The sequence below is a fragment of the Nannobrachium achirus genome (genome assembly GCF_963921795.1).
Source record: "Nannobrachium achirus genome assembly, chromosome: 2".
Taxonomy (NCBI): domain Eukaryota; kingdom Metazoa; phylum Chordata; class Actinopteri; order Myctophiformes; family Myctophidae; genus Nannobrachium; species Nannobrachium achirus.
In genome coordinates, this window is record NC_137811.1 from 67,227,224 (window position 1) to 67,238,052 (window position 10,829).

Here is a 10,829-nt window from a genome sequence, read left to right on the forward strand (position 1 = left end):
TACAGTATTCAATCAATCAATCAATCAATCAATCAATCAATATAGACCCCGGTGATCCGGAAAATGTGAGTGCACGCACGTCATACACATGGATGATGTATTGACTGACAACGTGACCGTGTTGCTATAATTTGCAAATTCTGTTTGTGTGAGAAATGAGTCCAAGTGTGTCAGAGAAGAAGTGTCAAAGGGAGTTAGACCTGGAACGCAAATCCGTGTCACGTCTAAATCCTTCTTCTAAATCAGTGGTTCTCAAACCTTTTCATGTCAAGGAGGACCGCCCGAATTACATGTATTTGGCCCGCGGACCCCCATCTCAAAATATGCTGTTCCAGGAGGACGTATTGATCGATTGACAGCGTGACTGTGTGTTGATGTCATTTGCAAATTCTGTTTGTGTGAGAAATAAGTCCATGAGTGTCGGAGAGAAGAATTCAAGTGTCAAGGGGAGTTGATTGAAAGAGACCGAGAATGCCTTGGGGTCCCACGTACACTAATCACCCACAGACTGCTCTAACACTTCTGCAAGCTCCAGTAGGAACATCAGCTTTGGAGGGCAGAATAATCCCGGCGTTGCAGCGGACCAGCCTACCCAGAGCTCCTAGAGCTAAACACTGCCATGTTCAGGAGATTTATAGTCATGTAGTCCTGCAGCTAAATGAGATTTATGTTAATGTGACAAGATGGCTATCTCAGTTCAAGCATTTCAGTCTCTAGAACCACTAAAAGGGGGGCGACGGGTGTCTGTGAGGTAAGGGTGTAAAGTATAACAATGTACCGGTACATGTCATCAGGTACTGTACTTTTGTACGATTTTGAGGCACTTTACTTGAGCATTTCCGTTTTTCACTAACTTTATATTTCTACTTTGTTATATCTCTGAGGGAAATGTTGTACTCATTATTCCACTACATTATGTGACAATTGTATTAACTGCATACTAAAAAATAAATATAATAGCCAATCTATAAGCTCACAACGCATCACAATTCTGAAATGTATAAAATGTTATCGCCCAGCATCGTAAAAAATAAGCAACATGAATGAAACCTAAAATAATGTTTTACAATATTACAGTGTTACAGCTTTATGGGCTTCACAACTTTACAACATGGAGTTCTCACTAGTGTAGACATTTTTCATTCACTTTAGTGACTCATGCACACGCACAGGCACACACACACACACACACACACACACACACACGCACACACATACGCACGCGCGCACACACACACACACACACACACACACACACACACACACACACACACACACACACACACACACGCACACACACACACACACACACACACACACACACGCACAGCATTCCCATATATTATGGCCATATGTATGCTCAAGCCCATGCCAACGGTCACAGTCAGACACAATGCAGTGAGCCCATTCTGTCTAGAATTGCTAGTGGAGGACAATGTGTGCCTGCCTATGTGTTTCACGTGCGTGCTTGCGTGTGTGATACTCAGTTGCACGTCTGTGTCATGCACTGGAGACTGTTGAGAGCTTGTAGATTTGCAATTCTTTTGGCTTTGATAACAAAACAAAAATTCACAACAAATTGTGAAGATTGCATCCTGAAATCGCTGCGCTGACATTTTTACGTCCTCACTGGAAAAGTAATACAAACGCACCAGCACTCATGAGCACGCACGCATGTGTATGTGCGTATGTGTGCGTGCGTGTGTGTGTGGACATATGGTGGAGAGTATGTAGGGTGCAGGCCGCTGCTGGTGCCAGCAGCCTCTGGCTAGGTTTCCGGAGCCCTCATCCAACTGGCTGGAGTCCTGGCCACGGTCGCAGCACTTAGTTTGGGCTGAGGCCCCCGCAGCCCCGCCCCTCCCTCCCTTCTCACAGGGGCGTCACACAAGGGGGGGGGGTAGTGGGACTGAGTTACTAGGGCACAAGGTGGAGGGGGCCTTAATTATTTTATACTATAGTTATTGAAAAATAGCAGATATACAAGCTTACGGAGCTTGTAGATCTATTTTTGAAAGGTTGTGAAAATGTGTGCAAATCTTTGAACGTATGTATTTTTTAAGTGAACATTTGTAACTCAAATGTTGCTTCTGGAGGGGGTCCCCGAAACTAAATATTTTGAGATGGGGGTCCGTGGCCAAATACCTATCATTTTGGGAGTCCTTCACATGAAAAAGTTTGAGCACCACTGACATAGAAACATAGGTTAAACAAAAAAAAAATAGCAGATTCACAAGCTGTGAGCTTGTATATCTGCTATTTTTCAATAGTTAAAGCATAAAATAACCCAGTGAATCCTTGAGCCCAGGGCCCAGAATTTGGTGCGACACCCCTGTCTTCTCACACAGAGAGGACGCTGATTTGGGGGCATTGGATTATTATTTAACTTTTAAGCCTTTAAGCACAGTGATTCTCAACTTTTCTTTTTTCATTATTCATTTCAAGGACGTCTACTTTGATATGTATTAGGCCACTGACCCTCCGTTTCACGAAGGAGAGATCAAGTTGAAAGCGCAGCGAGACAGACTGAGGTAAAAAGGTTACACGTTCGGTCGATTAGACTCCATTGAAGCTAACACATAGGATAATGAGCCTGTGATGGTGGATGGGAGATGGAACACCCTCTCCCCCAGAGTACGGACACTGGTGGTGGTGGCGGCGGCAAAGATACCTTCCTGCTTAAAGGGATATTCCACTTTCAAAAATTTTGGTAATTTTATTGTCTAATCAGGCTTTTGTGAACACCCTGAAGAGATTTTAATTTGCTTGATTAAGTATATAGATATTTGATCATCGGTGCCATTATTTTGGTAATTATTTGGCTGTAGAGTGCCACCATTCACTTACACTTTATTTTGAAGAGCCCAAAAGAGCCCCGGAAGCCCGAACGTGTCCATGTTTGGAACTTTTAATTTTAAAATGGACGTCATTTTTTTTCTGTCACAAAACTAAAATCCTAACCGTATCGGTTAGGATTTTATCGGTGCCGCGCTGTGAGCTTGTATATCTGCTATTTTTCAATAGTTAAAGCATAAAATAATGATACACAATGATGTGTACCCGTTCTAGAGAAGGTGGGGGCCGCCTCTGGCCCCCAGGCCTCCAGTTGCCTATATGTATGATATTATAGGCACTTTGAAAAGCATTTGAAGGGAGGTGGTTATAGAGATGCATTGTGTGGCTGCAGGCTTCGCTACGCTAACGTATACAGTAAATGGAGGTGTCTCTCTGGGACACATGCACTGTATATCTCTCAGATCCTACAGGTGCCAACACAATCCCCCCCCCCACCTCCCCCCCGACACTGTCAGCAGAAAGCCAAATAGCAGGAGGATTTGTTTTGAGCTGAGCTTGCAGGAAATGCCATAATGCATATGAAATGGTAATGTTCGGAAGAGCCATGCGCTACAGAGAGAGACGGACAGGCAGAGTGATTTTCATATTGCGCTCTAGGGGAAGCTCTGGGGGAATATGGGAATATATTGCTGTAGAATTTCCACCCGGCTCCAGTGGTCGATGGACACAGTACTCAACCCCAGAAGCCTTGGTACTTAAGTCAATGTTGAGTCTTCTGGTCAAGAAGCATTACTCAGCTGCAATGAAAATGGCTCTGTCAAACTTGTACTTGAGTTCAAGTACAGGAGGACTTTAGCTTATGTAAAGCCCCTTCTCCACTACGAGGCAGTGGCGGCTCCAGGGAATTATCAGCAGGGGGGCCTTCAATGTTCCAAAGGGGCCACTTTATTTTTCAACACACCCCTATATATAGCAAGCCAATTTGTGCTGTGTTTTGAGCCAAACTAATGTCTATTGTCTAAGTTTTCTCCCTGAAAATATTTGAATTTCCTGTGCTGCATGCACAACAACACAGGTGCATGCCAGTGTAGGCTACCTTTTATTATTGCATTTTCATTAAACTATTAATTAATTTGAAAATGTATATTTATAATAATCACAAAGAACATATCGTCGCTTTTTTCGATTTTTTGTATTTATCATTTTAAAAATGAACTAAACTAGTGAAAACAGCCGATCTGCAAGCACACAACGCCTCGCACTGCGAGGCGTTGTGTGCTTGCAGATCGGCTATTTTCACTACCTTTGTGCGACAGCCTTGTATGATGAAGCAGAGCTTTACTTTGCGAAAGAATATACACATTTGAAACTTGGAGATACGAGGTTTCCACCCGACAACGACGATATATTATTAACACCTGCAAAAACATCTTAAAATAATGGGGGGGGTAGGGTACTACTGTCCAATGTGGACTGGGGAGGCACAAAAGTATAATCTGGGTGGGCATTGCCCCCCCCCCCCCTGTGGAGCCGCCTATGCTACGAGGTGGAACCAGAACCTGAACCTGAACCTATTTCCTTTTTGTTCTGGTTTTGCGCAGTGCCGGGGTTTCACACGAGGTTCTGGGAACCTTTTTTCGGTCCTGCTCTTGAGGTAGTAGGCTACTAAACCTGAGTTCTGTGGGAACCCACATGGGCGGGGCCAGCAGCACTGCTGCTCTTGATTGGTGGAGCTGAGCACAGATATAAAAAGCTAGATACCTCCATTTCATTGGAGAGACCTGTCAAACTGGATAGGCAGAAGTACGGAAGTGCCAAAAGCCACTGCCACTCAAAGTGACTACTGGCCAATCGCAGCGCATGTTTTCCGGGACTTCAATGCTGACTCCACGCTAGCAGCCATACAGTTTTGTACAAATTGCCTATCCTCCAAGACGGGTGAAGACGCACGGCCCAGAGCCGAAGGAGGCGTCTACCTTTTTATGTCTATGGAGCTGAGGACACCGAAGAGACTGACTGGAGGAGAAACGTCTCTTTCTTGCCGTTTAATCAAGTTCGTTTATGGTTTTCAATTCTTCTCGCTCTTAAGCTTAGCATATTCCGTTCATATTCTGCCTGTCTCCACCGGCTTTGAACAGTGCATTCACCAAAGCATAAAGCATTATTAAAACAAATATTTGCGTGACCGTGATGATAACTAAATTCAATAGTTTTAAAACGAGTCTCTTCTGCTGGTCTGTTGTCATTCTGTTTGTTTGTCGCATGATAAGAGTACCTGCCTCTTTTTTATTTTTTACCTTCCCGTTTGGGTCTGGTTATAATGGAAATGTAAGCAGAACTTGGTCCCAGTCATGGGTTCTTAGAAGTTCCTAGAGTTATAGCCGCTATTTCCATGTCAGAATTGTTTATTAGACTCTCCAGAAAATTACGTTTATGCGATCGCATAATCAGCCAAATGCCGCAGATACAGATTATGCGGGGGTCACATATTTTCAAAATCAAGGATTTTTGCCCGCATAATCAATGATTTTAGTCCGAATGATCAAGGATTTTTGCCCGCATTTTTCTGGAGGGTCTAGTTTATTTTGAGGAAATCGAGTTTTGATTACAATGGATAGGCGAGGTATTTTGCTGGAGGGACTCATGTCCATCACGGACGCATTACAGACGCAACAAGAGAGAGGAGACTCCTCCTCACTCCTCGGTATGTTGTTGTTGCTGCATAGCGTCGTGTTATTTTCACCGGTAAAAAGAATAAGACAAAAAGCTGAACAGCGTGGAGTTGTCGTGGAAGTTTCACGCCGCTGCTTCTGAGACGGAACACGCTGGCAGCAAATCAATCAAAAGTGTTCAATGACAACCCTGCTGCATCGACTTGTTTAACCTACTTTGTCAGTGGTATATAAATATATTCTATTGACTATCCACCTGTCACCCAGAGTACCCAGGTGTGTCTGTTAAGGCCAGCGGGGAGTAGAGGATCAATGCAGAACCCCTGACACGCTGCTTCTCCAGGGGCGTCAATTGGGTATGGCAGGGGTATGCAGCTGCCATACCCTGGGTCCAGGGGGGAGAATAAAAGTTAATCTATCTGTGCTGGTTATTATGTTGTTAAATTACAGTAAAATGCATTACAAATGCAACATTTTACAAAATGGTCACTTTAACAAGGTGTTTATATGATATATTCTGACTTGTAGGCTATTCTCCCCATCTTGACAGAATGGTATATTTCCAGGTTCCGCAGGTCAGCTGCACAGGTGCAATGCATTATTGTTAATTGTGGAACGTTTATATTCCAAGTTTAACTGCACTTGAACAACCGTTCCAGGCTGCCATATGCAGCCCAAGAAACCGTAGAAACCTGTGTAAAAAAAAGAAAAAAACAAAAAACATTGTGAAAAAAACATTGTGAAAATACAGGTAGTCGATCTAAACGCCTCGCAGCGCGAGGCGTTGTGAGCATGTAGATCTGCTATTTTCACAATAGCACCGTGTTGTACAAAATGTAATGCCTCTTTTACATGAGGACTCCCATCTTTGCCATACCCTAGCTTTTGCTGAACTGACGCCACTGTGCTTCTCTCTCAGCAGCTTGTTCCCGTGCTGCTGCATGGTGTAACATCCATCCATTTGCCAACATCCAATTAACCCGTTGACCCGACCACCATGGAAACCAGTGACTTATCGAATCGCGCGACTCACATACTTCCCCTCTTTCTCTGCCATTTGCTCAGATTTGCTTAATTTATGCGACGTCGTACAGAGTGTTCGTTGCGATTGTCGATTGCATGGCTGTCTTGGGGGCGTGCTGCACCGTTGTAGGGCATTGTGTAAATCGTGCTTATAGTTTCCTATCAGGACCGCAAGTGGATTCGTGGGAATGTGAATGTGGGGTCACACATTGGTACCAGGGGGCCAGTTGTCCGGATTTAAAGCTAGGGAGCCTGCCTGGGGAACCAGTTCCCCTGGTTGTCCCTGGTTCGATTCCCGGCCAGGATAGCAATGTCGATGTGTGTCCCTGAGCAAGACTCTTAACCCCTAATTGCTCACGCGCTGCGAAGCAGCTTGGTTGGGCTGCAAATACTGAATTTCCCTCGCGGGAGCTAGGTAACTATTATTATTATTATTATTATTATTAAAATGAAGCAAACACAGAACTAAAAGTTCATATATGATTGGCCGCTAGTTGCACTGTTCTGGTACCAAAAGCAACATGTTCTCCATAGGAGATTCCATTCATTTCCCCAAAACTTTTACATTTGATTTACTTACCTTAATAAATATTGTCACAAATACTTTATGGTTCCTGCCGCTAGTGCGTGCGTGCGTGTGTGCGTGCGTGCGAATGTTTTATTTCAATTTTTTTATCAAAGCAAACAAACAAACAAACTAATGTTTCAATAACCCTTACTAAGAGTCTCTACTAAGTATGCTGAATACATTCTGTGTGTCATAGCAAATAGATACGAGCTCTGTCAAGGTTGTGAAATGTTGGCTATGTATGAGAGACTAGTTTTCAGGTGACTCGTTCTTCTCCACCTTTTCAGGCTGGGACCCTCAAGATACTTTTAACTCGGGACCCCCCACCCTGATGAGCACTAAAGCCTCTATCATAGTACAAGGTGAAGAGCTATCACCTCACCGCGGTGTAGTTTTCTAGCTATCACCTAAAAATGTATTAAAAAGCCTAGGTGATAGCTAGAAAACTACACTGTGGTGATGGCTTATCACCGCAGACTGTACTATGATAGGGCCATGAGAGTTGAGGAGTTACATTTTGTATAACGGTTCTTTTGTGAAAATAGCAGATCTACATGCAGATCTACTTGCTCTACATGCAGATACATGCTCACAACGCGTGTTGTGAGCATGTAGATTGGCTATTTTCACAATTTCTGCCTCTAATATTTGACAGTTTGGCCAATGTTTAATTTGTCATTTTAGAGGTATTACAAAGTCCTTAAAGGTGATACACCATGAAATTTCACTTTTCCTATTTTAAACCCTTTTTTTGGGGTCCCACTAGCACCTTCTATCCTCACAAAGTCCCATTTCTGACCGATGTGTCTTTCTCTGGTTTTGGGAAGGCGAAGGTTAAAAGTATCCCACGGGTTCTCAAAACAGGCTGTTCAGATTTGCTGCCGATTGTGACGTCATCTGCCGATTGTGACGTCATCACAAAAAAAATAATAATCAAAAAAATATTTTTTTTCAAAAAAAATTTTTTTTCAAAAAAATTTTTTTTTCAAAAAAAATATTTTTTTCAAAAGGATTTTGGTGGGGGTGGCGCAGTTCAGGCCAAAGGTGGTACTGCAGCTGAAATGCTCTGAGAGCCATTCAAAAATGAGAGTGGCTCTCTATTCAGGAGTGGTAATTTAGCCTCAAACCTTTTGAAAAACGTTTTTGGGACATAAACAATATGACATAAATACTTTTTAAATGCATGGTGTATCACCTTTAAATTGTCACCTTAGAAATGTGCAGATACCCTCTATACACTTAAACTTTATGTTGGTTTCTTTGGTTTCTTTACCAGACAACCGCCCTAGTTAGATCCGCCAAAAAAAACTACATCGACGACAAAATCGATGAATACAAAAACAACCCACGAGACCTATGGAAGTTGCTTAACAACCAATTAGGCTTAAAATCAAAAACCATATGCCACAACATAAACATCAAAACGGACGCCGCTCTCATTTCTGACAAAGGTGAAGTGGCTACCCATTTTAACAAAACCTTTACCACCACAGCCCGTTCACTGGTCAAAAGACTGGTCGCCCCATCTGGGCGGTATGGTGAAGAATTTGTTAATACATTCTACAAAAAACTGGGCGTCAGTAAAGACAGCTTTAAACTTTCCACAGTGACAACTGATGAAGTGTTTAAAAAATTGAGCGCCCTACCTCAACACAAGGCCACTGGCCTTGATAAAATCCCAGCTAGATTTCTCAGAGATTCAGCCGCCACCATTGCTCCAATCATTACCCACATAATTAACCTTTCCATCGAACAGGGTCATGTCCCCCAGGACTTCAAACTAGCAAAAGTAACCCCCCTGCATAAAAAAGGTAGCAAACTAGACCCTGGAAACTACCGCCCCGTTTCCATTCTTAGCTCCATATCCAAAGTCATGGAGAAAATAGTCTACGAACAGATTGCAAGATATCTCGATGAGAATAATCTGATTTACGAGTTCCAATCTGGATTCAGAAAATCCCATTCCACTGACACATGCCTTCTCTATTTGACTGACCAAATCAAACGCGAAGCGGATCAGGGCAAGTATAGTGGCATGGTCATGATGGACCTCCAGAAGGCATTTGACACCGTGGATCATGCTATTCTGATTGAGAAACTAAAAGCCATCGGTCTTGACAGCGCAGCAGTGAGCTGGATGCAATCTTACCTGGTGGGGAGGGAACAGGTGGTGGAGATTAACGGTACCCTGTCCCCCCCCCTCCCAGTAAGCTGTGGAGTTCCCCAAGGTAGCATACTGGGACCTCTGTTGTTCCTAATATACGTGAACGACATGGCATCTGCTTGCGACTGCAACCTGTTCCTGTTCGCGGATGACTCGGCTCTCCTAGTCTCGGGCAAGGACCACTTGCAGGTTGAAAAGACACTTAACTCTGAACTGAGTAAGATCTGCACATGGCTTAACGACAACAAATTATCAATTCACCTGGGCAAAACCGAGTCCATCCTCTTTGGATCAAATCATAACCTCAAAAAGGTAGAGAACTTCACAATCAAAGTGGGTGACAAGGTCATAACACGAAAAAACGAAATCTCCTACTTAGGATGTATCCTTGAAGCTAATCTTTCCAGCGAAAAGATGACTTCAAAAGTAATACAAAAAATCAACCAACGAACTCGTTTCCTACAGAGGATCGCCCCAATGGTAAACTTCAACACACTGAAGACCATAGCTGGTGCAATAATCCAGCCCCTCTTTGACTATGGAGTCCACGTATGGTATCGTGACGCCCCACAAGCCCTAAAAACTAAACTCCAAACAGCCCAAAATAAACTAATTAGGGTCCTGCTTAACCTTCCCAATCAGACTCACCTCACCGCTACTCACCAGTTAAGAGTGGGGTGGCTCAGAGTAGATGACAGAGTACAGCAACTTGCAATGGGCCTGGTGTACAAGATACACTACACCACTATGATACCCAAGTACCTGTCAAAATACTTTATAAACGTTAAGGATGTCCATAATTACAACACCAGAGGCAGTGCCACAGATCACGTTCAACCCAGAGTCAACTCAAAGAAAGGGTCGAACTCGTTCTTCTGCTACACCACAAAAATGTGGAATGCCTTACCGAAGGCCATAAAGGAGTGTGGATCACTAGCATCCTTTAAAATTGCCCTAAAAAACCACTTACAGGCAGCAGCCGTTCACAACTGGTAAAAACCTAGCCCAACCCTACCCTCCCTGCCCCTTCCTTGTATATACTGTACATACTGATTGTTTAGACTTACTGTTACCTGCCCCTTCCTTGTATATATTGTATATACTGTACTTACTGATTGTATAGACCTACTGTTTTCTTTTTTTCTTTACATATCTACTGCATAGTACTGTGTTCTATTTGTCTGTCATTCAATGTTATATGAGATACTTTAATGGTTTCCTGTTGAAATAAGCTTAGTCTTTTCATGGATCTCCTTTTAGTAGACCTTGTACCAGTGAACTGTACCGTCATGAATCTGTACATTTTCCTATGCAAACTTCTAATAAAGCCTTCAATCAATCAAAAGCCTTCAATACTTTTGAGTGAGAAAACAATGTTGCACATTATGTTCATCATCTGGGGACCCCCCAAAATAATTTGGGGACCCCCCCTGGGGGTCCCGACCCAGAGGTTGAGAACCGCTGGTGTAAAGCACGTGGTTCTCAAACCATTTTAGAGGTATTAAAGTCTTAAAGGTCCTTAAATTGTCTCTTTAGAAATGTGCAGATGCCCTGTAGGCTATGTTGGTTTGATTACTGTTAAGTGAGAAAACAATGTATAGAAGAATCA

General features: G+C 43.2%; 1 protein-coding gene across 1 annotated transcript in view; it reads left to right on the plus strand.

Moving 5' to 3' along the window:
- The window catches only part of prkcg (protein kinase C, gamma), a gene marked incomplete at both ends in the record, with an annotated part of 117,388 nt that overhangs the window by 18,909 nt on the left and 87,650 nt on the right, over positions 1 to 10,829 (plus strand).